The following is a 14,673-nucleotide window of genomic DNA, read 5'->3' on the forward strand; positions in this document are numbered from 1 at the left end:
GGAGAATGGCTTCCAGGGCAGGGCCCATGGCTGAGACGCACACAGATATTTCACTGGGGTTCATCATGCCAGCCCTCCTGGCCCCCAATAGGGTGTGGGTCTTTGGCCAGATGCCAGACTGGCCATAAACAATGTCCACCTCCCTGAACGATGGCTGGAGGGGCAGAAGGCATGTTGGCAGTCACAGACAGCGGGCCCTGGAGTCGGAGCAGGACACGGCCCCTGCCCTGGAGCGGATGTGGTCCCATCTCTGGCGACGGGCCTGACCCCAGGAGCAGAGGATGGCACCTCAGCTCCCAGCTGGACCTGCCTCCAAGCGCAGGTACTGGCTATGAGCATGGGGACCTGGCTGGCAGGCCACCTCTTCTTCCCACCTCTGGACTTGCCCCCGCAGTTCTACCACGGGAGAGCCCTGGTGTGCTATCAGAGGGCAGCCCAGGCTGCCATTTTCAGTGTCCCCAGAAGAGGGGGAGTGGACAGAGAACTGAGCAGGAGATAGAACATTGGGAGACCCATCCTCTGACTGCCACGGACGCTCAAGGTGATGAGGGGAAGTCAAGTCCCCTCTCTGGGCCTCAGTTTCCCCTTATATATAAGGAATGTGCTGGTCTGGTGCCTGCCTTTCTAGCCCCCAACTCTGGTCCTGGGTTTTGATGGTGAGTTGGGCAGCTGGGCAGGCCTAGGGGCTAGAGGGGACAGACTGTCCAGTGACAGAGCCTTAATGAGGGTCTCACTGGGCCTTCCTGGTGACCACATGGCACTGGCCTGTGGGAGAGCCCTGGGGGAAGCCACATCAGCCCACAAAGCCTGCAGAAGATTGAGAGGGATGACTGACTGCCGTTCCTCAGAGGGCCGAGCAAGGGCGGGCGTGATGGTTTCTAGGGAGCCCACCTGCTTCCTCCTTCTGAGAGGCCCCCGGATCTCTCAGGTCAGGCCACTGAGGACAGAGGCTCCAGGGTGCAGAGGGCTGGGGTTGGGGCAGCCCCAGGGGGGGTCCTGTTTCCTTAGGAGTCTCATTAGGACACATGGAAAACAATTTGCCAAGCCATGTTGCGTCACCGCCCTGTGCAGCTTGCTGCACATGAAATTCATTATTTTAACAGGTCAATGCCTCTGACAGATACTCATTTGTGGGAGGTGAGCATGGCTGCTTCTTTAATCCCCATGGATTACTTGGCTCTCCCGAAAAGCAAAGTGATACTAGCAGCTTGAAGAGACTTTAATCCCAATCACTCCAGACTGTTTACAAGGAGGGAAAAAAAAAGCCTGCCCGCATGGAGCTGAGTACCCACCTCCCCGTCCTCTCCCAGTCTGGCCTGCTCTGCTCATAAAGGCTGGGCCTTGGCAGGCGCTCGCAGCCATGGGGACACGGACAGAAGAGGAAGCTGGGTCCCTCCCCCTGGTGGAGCCACAGTCCCAGCAGCACAGAGCACATCCTCTCAGAGGTCTGGGAAGGTCTTTGTTCTGGAAGCTGGTCTCCCCTCCTCCAGCCCAAGGTGGCTGTGCAGGATCATGGGCCAGGGTGGGAGATGAAGGTGCTGGGGTGGCATTCTGAACACGTTACTGTTTTTCTTGAAAGTTCTCAGTAGCCTAAGGTGGGAGATAGCACAGGGAACTGTGTTTGTGAGCAAGGGGCTCTCTTCCTGTCTTCGGGGGCAGATACTTAACTGCCCAAACCCAGCTCCTGCCAGGGCTGCATGGGGATCTGCTCTGTGGATGGCACAAGACCATGATGGATCTGTCGATGTCCCCAGCTGGGTCCCTCTGGGGAGCTGAGTGCCTCACACATTAGCCTCCCCTGCTGGAGAGAGAAGTCCACCTGGGCCTGATGCTGGACGCCTCCTGGGTGAGATTTCTATGGGTCTGACTCCTCTCTCTCCGTAGCCCCTCCTCTTGCCTGTGGCTCCCTCCCTGCGCTGACATCACTCTCTTAGTTGCGCCTTGGAGGGTCTCCTACCCTTCTCTAGGTCCTGGGTTCCTAGCTCCAGCTGCCATTCTTGAGAGCTTCCTCAGCTCTGGGCATCTGCTCTCAGTGTTGTTACTTCCTGGGCACTGAAGGGAGAGAGAAGAGGAGGGGACCCAGGGAGCCCCAATCCTGCAGGGATGTCAGTGTGACAACAGTAGGGGCTCGCATGGGACCAAAGTCCTGCTATGCAATGCCTCGTTTTTCTCCCGGTCTCCCAAGTTAGGCACAGACACCCCCTAATTGGCCTGATTTCCACTGGGGAAAATGTCCAGTGTGTGTGCATGGGTGTGTGTGCACGTGCATGCGCATGCTCATGTATATCTGTGTGCAGCTGTTGTATATGCGGCTTCACCTACCTGTGAGGATGTCCATCCATGTTCTGGGGGCAGTGGCTACCTGTCCAGTGCACAAGTAATTAATTGGTGGGTGATAGAGCAATTAGCCCCAGAGCTTTCGAAAATAATGAATGAGGGTCCTGTAGATGTCAATATTTGAAAATACTAATTTAAGGCCTATTAGCTGAAACAAATTTTAATTAAACAGGGAATAATCAGGGTGATGAGAGGAAAATAAAAGCTTGGGCCAGTGGCTGAGTCCCTGTGAATATAGAGCGAGGGGAAGGAGAAGGGTGGTGTGGATCTGGACCTTGGGCCTGGCCAGTCGTCACGGGGACGATCAGACAACAAGGGCGGCCAGGGGATGGGTAAAGGAGGCAATGTCACGTTCCCGCACAGGCTCTCAGTCTCCTCAGTCCCCGCACTGGGTCAAGTGAGAGGAGGGGCCCAGGAGTGTCCTCAAGCAGACTTCTCAAGGTCAGGAACGGGGTGCTGGGCAAAGCGGCCACGCAGAGGTTTTCTCTGTGAGGGTATCCGCTGGGGTGTGGTTGTGTACGAGGCGTCACCCCACAGTAGCTGGGACAGTGCTCACATATCCAAAGGAGCTTGGCCAACTCCAGCGCAGTTGATGGGACACAAAGCCTTTGAAAGGACTCGTTTTAGTTTTCCCAGATAAGGCCGTCTAATTCCCTAAAGTCTCAGCTCTGTTCTAATTGAAATCTGCACCCCAGGGAAGATGTGCTGGCAGCAGGGGTTATTTGGGACTAGTGGATCAGCTCCATGGGTGGCGATCCTCCGACTATCTGCTCGAAATGTGTACTTCCTACCCTGCCATGTGCTTTTTTAGGGAGACCACGTGTATTCATGTTCCCAGTCCCCACTCTCTAACCTCCCTTCTCTTGGGAGAAGGACAGGACCTTGGGTGTGGCCAGACACAGAGGGAAGTCTGGGGGCCAGGAAGGTGTGTGTGTATGTGGGCCTGTCCTGTGTCCACCTGCATCTATACCTGTTTGTGCACGTGGATCTGTGTGTGTGTGTGTGTGTGCCTGCCTGTGTGTTTTTGTGTATCTACATGCATGTTTACATGTGTCTGTGTGTACACTTGCTGTATGTGTGATGGGGCCCTGGAGTTTCCAGGCAGGCAACGTCGCCCCACATGGGACTGCTCTCTTCCCAGGGCCAGCTCTAGCAGGCAGAAGAAAGAACTTCAGCTCACACCACCGCCTCTTTGTTTGGTTATTTATTTATAACCCACCTCGTTCCACAAATGATTGGAGGTGAAGATCTGGGTTAGCCTGGAGCTCCCTTCTGGCCGTGTGCGGAGGCTGTCCTCTAAGGTTCCCTTCAGGAATCCAGAACGACCTCATCTGCTCTTTGGACTGAACTCTGCTGGAGATGCCGCACTTGGGGCGCGTATTTCCCCCTCTGCCACCTGAGTCGGCACCCACCTGCAGTTCCTGCTTCCCCCTTAGGTTCTAGCATCCCTGCTCAGCCCCTCTGTCCCCAACTCTAAAACGAGAAGTCCAGGCCAGCTGGTTACTCCCAAAATTGTGCCCTTCCCTGGGGTACCCCCTCCTTCAGCATCTCCCTCCAGGCTCGTGGCTCTTTATGCCCATTCCCCTTCCAGCCACTCCTCGCAGAAAGTGGACTTTGGCTGCACCCTGCCCCTAGCCACTTGGTCTCCGTTTAAGCTTGCTTTGTGGGCAGAAACCACATGGCCTCCTGCCCAGGCCCCTGTTCCCCACTTTGCAGCTGAGCATGGGCAGGGGACCCTATGCACTCAGTCAATGCTGCTGGAATTGAAAGTTGCATAATAACCTGGGGCCTCTTGGAAACTTTTCATTTCAACACGGAGACTGATTAAATAGCAACAAAAATAAATTATGTATACACAGGGTTGTAAAAGCACCCAGAGACGGGAGACTGGGGGTCTGTGCCTCATATAAATGCAAATACTGTAATAGCATTGCAGTGGGTCCCCACTGCCACCCCCCACACACCTGGGGCGGGGAGGCTCAGAGCCAGGGAGGATGGAGGATGGTGTATATTACAGCAGACAACAAGCTCAAGCCCACTGGGGCTTTAAATAAAACCTAAAGCCAGGCTCAAAACCCAACCCGGTACAGAAACTGACCCAGGACACTATAGTTTAGGACCTAGTTTGCAAACAAAAGGGTACAGAGCAGTTTGTGTATCTAGAGTCTGCTGGGCAGGGGGTGGGAGAAGAATCCCAGGAGTGGCAGGTGACGTGATAGAGAAGCACTGAGCAGGGAGTGGGGGGGTGGGGGGAGCTGGGACATTGCCTACTGGCCTTGGCCTCCTCCCCATGGATAAGGGGGTGGTGTGTCAGGCCCCCTTTAGTGAGTCCCTTCCCAGGGCTGAGCCAAAGTGCCCCCCTCTCCAGGTTGCCCGGCCTGTGCCCCTCAGGGGAGGTGTTCGCTGCTTCCCCTCAGCCCCTGGTGATCTTGGCAGGGCGCTCACATCAGCAGCTCTCACTTGGTCTGCAGGTGGGGGCGGGAGCTTTTTATAGCTGCAGGTGTCTCTGGGTAGGGCTGCCTCCCCCCACACACCCTCCAGTACCAGCCTCCTGCCTCCGCTTGGGTTCTGGGGAACACATCCCTGGGCTTGGCTGTTGGAGGCCTGTGCAGCTGCTTGTGGCTTGGGTCCTGGCAGGAGCAAAGAAAGGAAAGGACTGCAGACCCCACCTGCTTTGGCTGGGCGTCATGGGCATGTCAGCAGCGGGAACAGGCCATGGAGCCCCCTCGGTGCTCTGCCTGGGACTGCTCTCTCCCTGAACTGTGCCTTTCCCGTCACCTGCTCACCATCTCGCTCACTCTCTGGCATACAGTAGGCACCGGGTTGAAAGTGGCCATCTGATTGATTAAAAAGCCATCATGCCAAGGGCGAGCGCTTCTTTTCCTAGCCGGCTAGATCATCTTCCTATTTTTTGTTCCTGTTCTGTGGTTATGCAGCCGCTCTCTTGCCCTTAAGTTATGTGAAACCTGGGAAAACAGTCACCACAATAAGCTTAAAGTGCTAACTTCCCTGGCAGGTGAGCACAGCCCTCTCTGCCTTTCGAAGTGCTGTCTTATTAATTCTCTCACCTGAGCCTCGTAACACATCTGCAAGGCTGTCTGCGCAGGTACCATCATGCCCAATCTACAGATGGGGAAACTGTGGCCCCAGGGGGCAGCTTGTGCATGCTCATATAATTAGGCCTCCTGAGTCCTAGGCTTCTGTTCTGCGAAAAGCTGTAAAAGCATGAAATAGGTCTCCCACCTTGAACATCTAATTTTCCACTGATTGCAAGGAATGAGGGCATGAAGAGTACCTATCTGTTGCTGTGTCGGGCCAGAGCCGGGAGGCTAGGAGGCTGGGAGACCAGGCACTTTGCCTTGGGTACCTTCCAGTCCTTTTGTTGGGTCCACTCCTGCTGGTCCCCCACCTTCAGATCACAGGGGCTGAGGAGCAGCCAGCACTGCAGGACGCTGGCCCTCCGCGGACACCGCCTTCTTGTCTGTGCATCTCATCTCAGATGCACAGGGCGGGGGCCTGACAGTGTGGGGACACAGCCTCCAGAGCCCCCCTGACTGGCCCCATTCCAGGAGAGTCTGCATACCCTGCTTACCCCACTTAGGCCCAGAATGGGGAGCTGGGAGGTTGGGTGGGAAAAAGGGTGTTTGTTCTTCTGCAACTTATTTGAAAAGTCCAAATTACAGAAAGAAGAGAACAAATAATGGTAGCCCAAGTCTTCCTCCAACTTTATAAACAACAACAAACCAAGGGCAGTGAAGGCTGCCTGAGAACCAGGCAAAGGAAATCCAGCGCAGAGGGATTGGAAAGAGCTGTAAGATGCTACGCAAGCATGTTGAAGATGGAAAATGCTAGAGGACGACATACTCTCTTCCATGGTTTGGTAAAAATGTCTGTACAAAGAGTGTCTCCATGGGTCAGTGTCATACCCGGGAACAATGCCTCAGGGTTAGCGGCATTATTCAAGGCAAGACCTGGACGTCCCCTGGCACGCCCTCGGAGGACGGCCGCCAAGATGCCGACCTGTGTGGTGTCGCCACCTTCATGAGGCCCCAATGGAGAGATGCTCACTGCTCATGCCCTCCCCATCCTCCTCTTACAGGTAGTCTTCTTGGGTCAGCCTCCTGCCTCGGATGATTCTCTTATTGTGTCCTCCTAGCACCTTCATAGTCTTCATATTTTATGCTCTTTTGGTCTGTTCCTGGTTAGTAGTGAACTTGCAAGTAGTGCCCAGCTTCTTTCTAATACCTGGCTCCTGTCCCAATCCATGAGAGATACAACACAGGAATTCTCCTGCCAGGCGCACATATTGCCAATGCTCTATGAAACCAGTTAATGGACTGGGTGAACTGGATGAACTGCCTGTGGGAGGTGAGGAATGATGCAAAGTGTGGTTGGGATGTGTCCCAGTGGGTGCCATCCCTCTCTCTTTCCATGTTCAGTGCCTCCCAAGCTGGCCTCTCCCTGAGAAGTGACTGTGTTCCCAGGAAAACGAGAGTCAGAGGGGCTTGAAAGATCACCTGGGCCTGCCCCTTCTTTCTATAGGTGCATAGACTTTCCGTAGGGAAGACTCCAGGCCACCCAGCATGGGGACAAGACCTAGACACTGTGTGGTCTGCAGTCCCATGCAGTCTGGTCTTACTAACACAATGTAGGAGTCGATGCTTTTTCTCTTCTGTGGGGGTGATTTTTCTAACTCTTGGCCCCAAACTAAACCAAATACTGCCTGAGGCAAGGATCACGTCTTCTACCTTGTGCCCCTCGGGTGTCCAGCAGAGCACAGAGCACACAGTAGGCAGCTAATAGTGTATTAGCATCAGAACCATTTTTGCTCAAACCCTTGGTCTTAGAAATTATCTCAAAGTGCTATGTTATGGCCATGACTATCCTTGTCCTAAAAACATCTAGTAAGCACTGACTAACCATGGAATGGGCCACCTGGCAAGTGGGAGTCCCCTGTTGAAAGGTGCATGCAAGCAAAGACCAGGTGGCTACTTGTGAGAAGTGCCAGGGAGAGGATCTCAAGTGTGGGTATGAGGCTGAACTATATGATTTCTAAGTTTCTTTCTCTCTCTAAGGTTTCATGATTCTCTCACTCTGAGGATGAAAGGAGAGATGGAGCCCTGAGAGATGGCTTGCTTTGTAGAAAGCAGTCTGTGAGATGGGCCAGCTCCTTCAGGACTGGAAATGCCTGCAAGAGGCAGAGTTTGGAAGGTGTAAAATAGAGAAAGCTTAGTTAAGTGCTCATTCCATGAAAGGCGCTATTTAGAGTGCTGGGTGCCAAGGGTAAGACAGAAAAACCAGGCCTGGTGTCTGACTTCACCAAGCTTAGAATTTTGTTGGGGAGAAAGGAAGCTGCACATAAACCCTGAAACAAACCATAAAAAGTAAATTAATAATACAAGAGTTAACTAATAGTTCCAAATAAATAGAGAAGCGATGTTTTAAGGCCATACGCTATTAGCTGCCCAATGATGGGTATAGACAACAAGGCCTCGGGTTGCTCTGGGGAGGAGGGAGCACCCACTTCTGCTGCAGGGCTCATGGAAAGGTCTGGGGGCTGTTTTGGGAATTTGTGGTCTATTAACTGCAGTCGTGATTATTGCGATTTGACTTCCAATGACCATACGAGAGAACCCGCATGGTCAGAAGCCCAGAGTCACTCCTCCTGTTCATCTGGGGGCAGGGGGTGCTGTTACCCATGGTCTCCATTGTGCATGGTGGGGCAGTGGAGGGGGGGAAGGCTCCTGTGGCTCTTTTTCCTCAGGACAGAACAGGCTGACAAACAGAGGCTTTGCCTTGTCTCCCCCTGCCCTTCCCCCAAGCTGTTCTGTTTTTGGCAGGTGACCACGGCTGCAATCGATGAACACCTACTGCCACCAGGCCATCCTAGGGCAAGGAGTGGAGAGGGCACCCTGCTCTCTGTACCCAGTTCCACAAATGCTCCCAACGCCTGCTTTGGGATGCAGCTCCCTAAGCCTACCCTTGAATACTCCCACCTCTGGCCCCAGCTGAAGCCCTGCGCAGGAAAAATGGATACCTTAACCATCTGCTGTCTTTCGTCTTCCCTGGGGCAAGGTGGCAGCTTGGTGGTGGTGAGGATACAGATCTTTGGACCGCTTCCATCACAGCTTCAGGGTGGGAGGAACGGCAGTCCACAGGGGTGGTGATGGGGGGGCACTCCCGGGGGACGTGGCGAGGGTCCACAGTGGGCTCTGCCATGCTTTAACACCTCCCGCCTCTCCCAGCCCTTGTTGGGCTTCTCTTGGGCCCACACTGGAGGCTGGGGCTGGGGAGATGCTGCCCCTCACCACATTCCACGTTTTAGGACCCTCAGCATCTGGGCTTCCTGTGAACAAACTCCCCTTTCAGCTGGGCTGAGACAGGGGTGATTTTTCCAGCCGAACTTTCTCCAAGACAAGGACATGAGCATCTAGAAGCCACAGGGATGGCAGGAGGCCCCGGGCCCATTTGGTGCCCCCTCCATGCCACAGCCAGAAGCAGCTCCTAATCGCCTCTTGTCTGAGCTCAGCTCCCTTGGCCACTAAGTTTCTCTGTCTTAGGAAGGTCTCCAATCCTCAGTTTTCTTTGCAGAGCTGTGACAAATGACAGGTTTTGAACCTAACAAATGATCAAACTCATCTCAGCTCGGGATCCCAGCAACACCCACTTGCCTGGGTTCTCTGCAATGATTCATAACTCAGGTGTCACCCTGGGCCCCCTCCTCATCACACACCTACCAAGTTCCAGTTCCCAGGACACTCCTAGCCATGGCCTTTGGTTCAGCCTCATGTGACATGCTAGTCCCCCCGGGGGGCAGAACCCAGGAGGACTCCGATTTCCCAGGCAGAGCTCCACCCCAACCTCAAAAGAGCCTACAGGGAGAGGAGAAGAAAAACTAGTGGATATGAGGAAACAGAGCCAGGAGGGAGAGGGAACAGGGCGGTGCCAAGGTCAGGGAGCACAGGGACGAGGCTGGGTGGGGTGCTCCAGACCCCTCAGGCCGCAGGCCACTGGACTCTCACTCACCTCTCCCCGGGAGCAGGCGGGAGGGGTGAGCTGGAGTCGGGGGGGGGGGGGCATGTCACATCTTTGTTGCTGTAGCTGCTGGGCTGAAAATAGTCCTCTCTTGGGCAGGCTGGATCAGGGTGTGAAAAGCTTCGACTTCCAGGGAGCAGCAGGAACCAGCCAGGGAAAAAAAACTAACCACAGGCTTGGCACTTGCTAGCTTAGCTGAAGAACACAAGCATCAATGCAACCCTACTTACCACAAAATTTGTTTACGACGGGGCAACCGTAGATTCACCCTGGGCGGCTCAGTGCAAATCAAATGTTCCCATGTTCAGACCTGCATCTGCACCACCTGTCTCCGAGGGCCTCCTGCCCGCGGGCACGTGTTAAAAGTTGTGCACCTTGTAGCATTTAATCCTCCTGCCACTCTAGACACAGGTGGTTAGCACCCCCATTTTATAGTTGTGGAAAATGAGGTTCAGAGAAGTTAAGTCAGCTTCCTCAGGTCACACAGCAATAAGGTGAGGTCTTGAGCTAGGGCTGTCTGACCCAGACCCTTTAGGAAATGTTCTCTCATTCCCATTTAATTACTGGGGGGCAACTTCAGGTTGTAAGAGGTCTCCAGTTCCCATTCCTTATCTCGCAGGCCTGCTTCCTGCACGGGAGGACAAATGATATGAAAATCTGTCTTCCTGTTGCCCCCAAGGGCAGCAATTTTCAACCAGGTTCCACAAGATTTTTAAAATATGCAACACGTGATTATTTAGTCAGGGGCACTGACCTCTTTTCCCTTAGATTGTCAAATAAAAAATGACAACAGCCAACGTAACAACAGTCATCTGGTGGGAATGAATCAAAATTATACCTATTTTTTTTTTCTGTCAGATTGGTAAAAAAATATTTTTTGGTGTGCCGCAGAATTTTAGTAATCAGTTTATGAGTGCCATGAGATGAAAAGGTTGAAAATCGCTGCCTTAGGGGATGGTTAGAAATAGAGACACCTTTTCCAAGTTTCTGGGTTAGAAAGAGTAGGCACTTCCCTACCTTTGTCCAGGGGCCAGGCATCTAAGTGCCTGTCTCAGTGTGATTACCCGCAACTTTGTCTATTCCCAGCACGATCCCCAACCTTCATTTCCACCCTAAAGTATACCAGATAATTAAGTCTCTCTCAGGCCTCTTCAGTATAATGCAGATTAATTTATTATTTAAATCTGAATAGAATATTAGTTCATTGTCTTAATAGTTCTGATAAATGCTTGGGGGGGGGGCATGGGATGGAAATCCTCCCACTTGCCCCCTCCCTCCGCAGATTAGAAAGACCCCTCAGGCTTGGCGAGCAGCTGGTAGTGTGGGTACACACCACGGACCTGGGGTCTGCGCTGGGGACCCCAGGGTGTGCACAGGTGGGTGTGAGCGCACGGGGGCCATGCGGGTCCCAGGACAGGCTCTCAATGCCGGCCCCACCTCCTGCCCAAGAACGAAAGGAGAAGGGCGGAAAGCAGAACCAGAAAGCAGCTTCTCAAGTTAGAGTTTTGAGGGTGGGGAGGAGGCCCCCTCCCTGCTTTGGGGATGGGGCAAGCGCTCTGGGGCTAGTTTCTGAGCGTCCACAGACATGACTATGGGGTCTGAGAGCGGGGAACTCCTCAGCACCTGTCTGCCCTTCTTAGAAATAGTTCTGGGATAAAGACATCCTCACCCAATGACCCAGTGGGGGCTTTTAGTGGAGTTGTTCGTGGGGGAGGTCCCACAGAAACTAGGGGCTTGGGGTGCACATTGCACCCTAACGTGGGAATGGTTGGTTTAGGGTCATGTTTACCCTGGTGCCCCTCTCCAGGTCTGGAGTCAAGCAGGAGCCCTTGGCACAGAAGGTATTGAATCCAGCCAGGAAAATATATGGGACACATCGCGTGGCTGTGGTTTCTTCACACCATCCAGTCATACAGCTGGCAATTAATTTCCCCTATAAATGAAACACCTTTCATATCACTTTATCTGGAGAGCTCGAATTGACAGCAGCGGGTGTAATTTATACATACTTTTTACCCATCTGTTAGCATTCAGGCTTCAGGCTGCTTGCGTTTTTTTCTTCAATTCTCTCCCCAAATTGAAAGGATTAGGTTAGGATTAGGTGAGTGTTTTAACCAGATATTCACAAAGATGGATGGCGGTGTTTCCAGACGGCCAATGCCCAGGGGAGGCCCTCACACAATGGTGGCCAGGTGGGGCTCAGTGATCTGGGAAATTGCCTCCACCTGAGAGCCCAGCAGCCCCTGCTGTTCGGATGCTGAAGCTGCAGAGGGCCTGCGGGACGCTCCAGGCCCGCCCTTCATTTTACAGATGAGAACACTGAGGCTCGGAGAGGCAAAGGCACCTGCGCAGGGTTGAGCGGCTGGCGGAAGGCAGGGCCAGAGCTGAACCAGGGTCTGGACGCAGGGAGCACTGGAGAGAGAACAGCCCCGCTTTACCTTGAGAGGAGTGGAGGAGGCGTAGACAGGACCTGGAAGTACTTGGCTGGCCTGGGGACAGGCCCTCCTGTCCTTTGGTGTCCATGGGAGGAGGGTTTTCATAAACTCAAAGAAGGACCAAGTTAAGGTAATTTCTGAAGGCCTTTTTCTAGTCATACATGCATCTGTGTGTGCACACATGTGCACGGGTATGTAATAACTGGGAGCCCGCGAGGACTGCACCACTCCCCTTGGAACACCCCCAGCCCTGCTACAGTGTCCCACTGGCTTGTTTCCTCAGCTGTCCAGTGCTGTCCTCTCTCAAGGAGTCTCTCCTTCTGATCATTACACGCGCCTTGGGGGCTAGGGCCACACTGGATCCTTGGGGACCTCCCCCCATCTTCATAGGCTTCTCCAGGAAGCTTTCCCTCACCAGATCCCCCATCCCCCAAATCCCTGAAGGTCCCAAGTCGGGGTATAACTGAAGCCCTTCAGGCAGGTCTGGGATGCAGGGTTTAGTGTGACCAGGCAGAATCATGTCATTTCTGATCGGGGCTGTGGGCTGGGGGAAGGTATATGTCCTTCTTTGTGTGCCACTAGGGAAATGTCTGTTCCCAAGACCCCTGAATCTTAAGTGCAGTGGCCCATTCATTCATACATTCCTTCAGCCACCATGTGTTCAATGCCTGCTACATGGAAGACCCAGTCTCAGGTTCCCCAGATGTAGAGATAAGTACTACAGGGCCCTGCCTTTGAGGTCACGTGCAGACTTTTGGCCCCGGGAAGGACCCTCCTCGGCCATTCACGGCCAGAGCAAGGTGCCAATGGCCACCACCTCCTTCATTGCTTCCTTCCTGCCTGGCTGGGCCCTGGAGCCATTAGCAGCGTGTGACTCTGTTAGGTTAGAATAAGTAAGAGTTTTGTACTAAGGCTGGGGCCTGAGGAGATCTGGCCATTAAATGTTACATTAGACCCAAGGTGTCCTGTACATGCTCCCGGTGGAGTTTTTCAGGCAGCCTTGGCTGGGGGGCCTTGGTGAGGGGGAACGTGCTGGAACTAACAACCAGGCAGAGAGGAGGGGTGCTGGGCTGTGCACGCCCCGCACCCCGCCTCCGGAGCTCCGCGGATATCCTAGAGAACTGTGGAGGAAGGACAGGCATGTCCTTGCCTCCCGTTCAGCCTGGCAGGCCCTGCTGACCATGGCTAGGTGCCCAGTTCGTCCGGGACCCGGTGGGGCAGTAACTAAGCTCACCTTGCAGTCCGGGGCCAGCTCCAATTTCACTTCTCCTACCGTCTAAGGAGCATTTCCTCCTCATCAGACCAGATGTCCTGAGCGTTAGCTCTAAAAATACAGTCACGGGAGTGATGAGAAAGACAGAGGAGAAGCTGGTTCCTCTTCCAGGGAGGAGGTGAGGCCCTGGGGGAATAATTAGTGAACTGCACTGGCTTAATTTAAAACACAACTAACTGCATCCTATGGGGCAGGTGATTACTGCCCTGAGAGGCCCGAAGGGGAGAGATGGGTATTGGCTGAAGTCAGATGGTCTTTCCGCCAACCTAATCACCTGACTCGCCCACCTAATCACCTTCCTCACACCCTCACAGTGCCCACCCCCCTAACTCCCCACCGGCCCAACTTGCGAACCGGCCATCCATTGCTGAGGATAAGCAACGGACCTTGGGACAAACCAGGCCGACTTGCTGAGCCTTGGTTTCTCTGTTGCAAGTAGAGATAAGATTCTCCCCTGATCTTCTCCTTAGCCTATTTAAAGGGACTGACGGACCTGAAGATGATTTGTAAAGTGGTACAAGGAGTGCAAATACCAGATGGTGGGTATATTATTGTTGTCACCATTACTGCCACACCGCTCCTATCTAAGCCCTTCCTGACCTGAGGTATTTTTCGACGTTCCCCTCCCTTGGATCAGTGACTGCACAGCCACCGGAGGAAGAACTGAGATTTGTTCTTAAAAGATTTACTCCCAGCCCTGGAGGGTGGGGCAGTCCTGCAGAAAGCTCCAGCCACCCCATTCCCTCCCTCTTTTCCTGCTGTTTCAGACACTGTACACAGAGCTGGCTTCTCCCTGCCTCCCAGAACTCAGCGACGGGAGGGGGAAGAAACCGGGGAGAGTCTGCGGGGAGGGGGCAGGCCTGCGGGGCTATGAGAGCATTACTGGCGGGGCTGTTTACAGGGAGACCACAGGCAGATGCCGGATGTGTTTGTGTTTCCAACGTTAGGGCCTCAGAACCAGAAAAAACAAACTGGGAGCTTCAAAACCAGGAGGCTAATTGATCGGATGGGAAGATATTATTTACAGTAATGGGGCAATTAGGAAAGAAAAGATAGAATGAGCCAGGGTGGTTTGGCTGGGCAGCCCAATCCACCCCAATATGGATGATGGAGTAGCCAGGGGGTCAATATTTTGAGCTGGACTATCTGCCTTGTAGTCACCTGCTATCTCATGGGAAGGTACACATCAGACAGAAGGGGACACCTATCAACCCGGGGGTTTCAGGGATGACATCAGTTCATCTACCTCTGCACCACTATGTGTATGTCCCTGGGGAGCCTTCTGTTCTTGCCAGCTCAGCCCCCCTCCCTGGGAAGCCCTCCTGACCATTGCAGCTTGCACATCAGCTCTCTCCGGAACCCCCTGAATCTCCAAGTCTGCACTGCAGAGAGGCCCTTGACCACACAGCACCCTCCATGTGGAGCTTCGCCTTGGTGGGGCTCCGCCTGTGCCTGGCACAGGGCTGGACTTGCTGCTGGGCCTGATCAGGCTGAGGAAGGGGAATGAATTACCCAGGGACTGTGGGGGAAATGAATGGAGGGGGAGGGATAAAAATTATCAGCAGCAGTTCAGTTAAAGTAACAAAGAAAAAC

General features: G+C 53.7%; 1 protein-coding gene across 20 annotated transcripts in view; it reads right to left on the reverse strand.

Annotated features, from left to right (window-relative positions):
- Nucleotides 1-14,673, reverse strand: part of CELF4 (CUGBP Elav-like family member 4) — a 295,212-nt gene that overhangs the window by 162,768 nt on the left and 117,771 nt on the right. The window lies entirely within an intron of this gene.

This window comes from Pteronotus mesoamericanus, unplaced genomic scaffold, assembly GCF_021234165.1.
Source record: "Pteronotus mesoamericanus isolate MK-2021 breed Mesoamerican mustached bat unplaced genomic scaffold, CSHL_Meso_final contig_74, whole genome shotgun sequence".
NCBI lineage: Eukaryota > Metazoa > Chordata > Mammalia > Chiroptera > Mormoopidae > Pteronotus > Pteronotus mesoamericanus.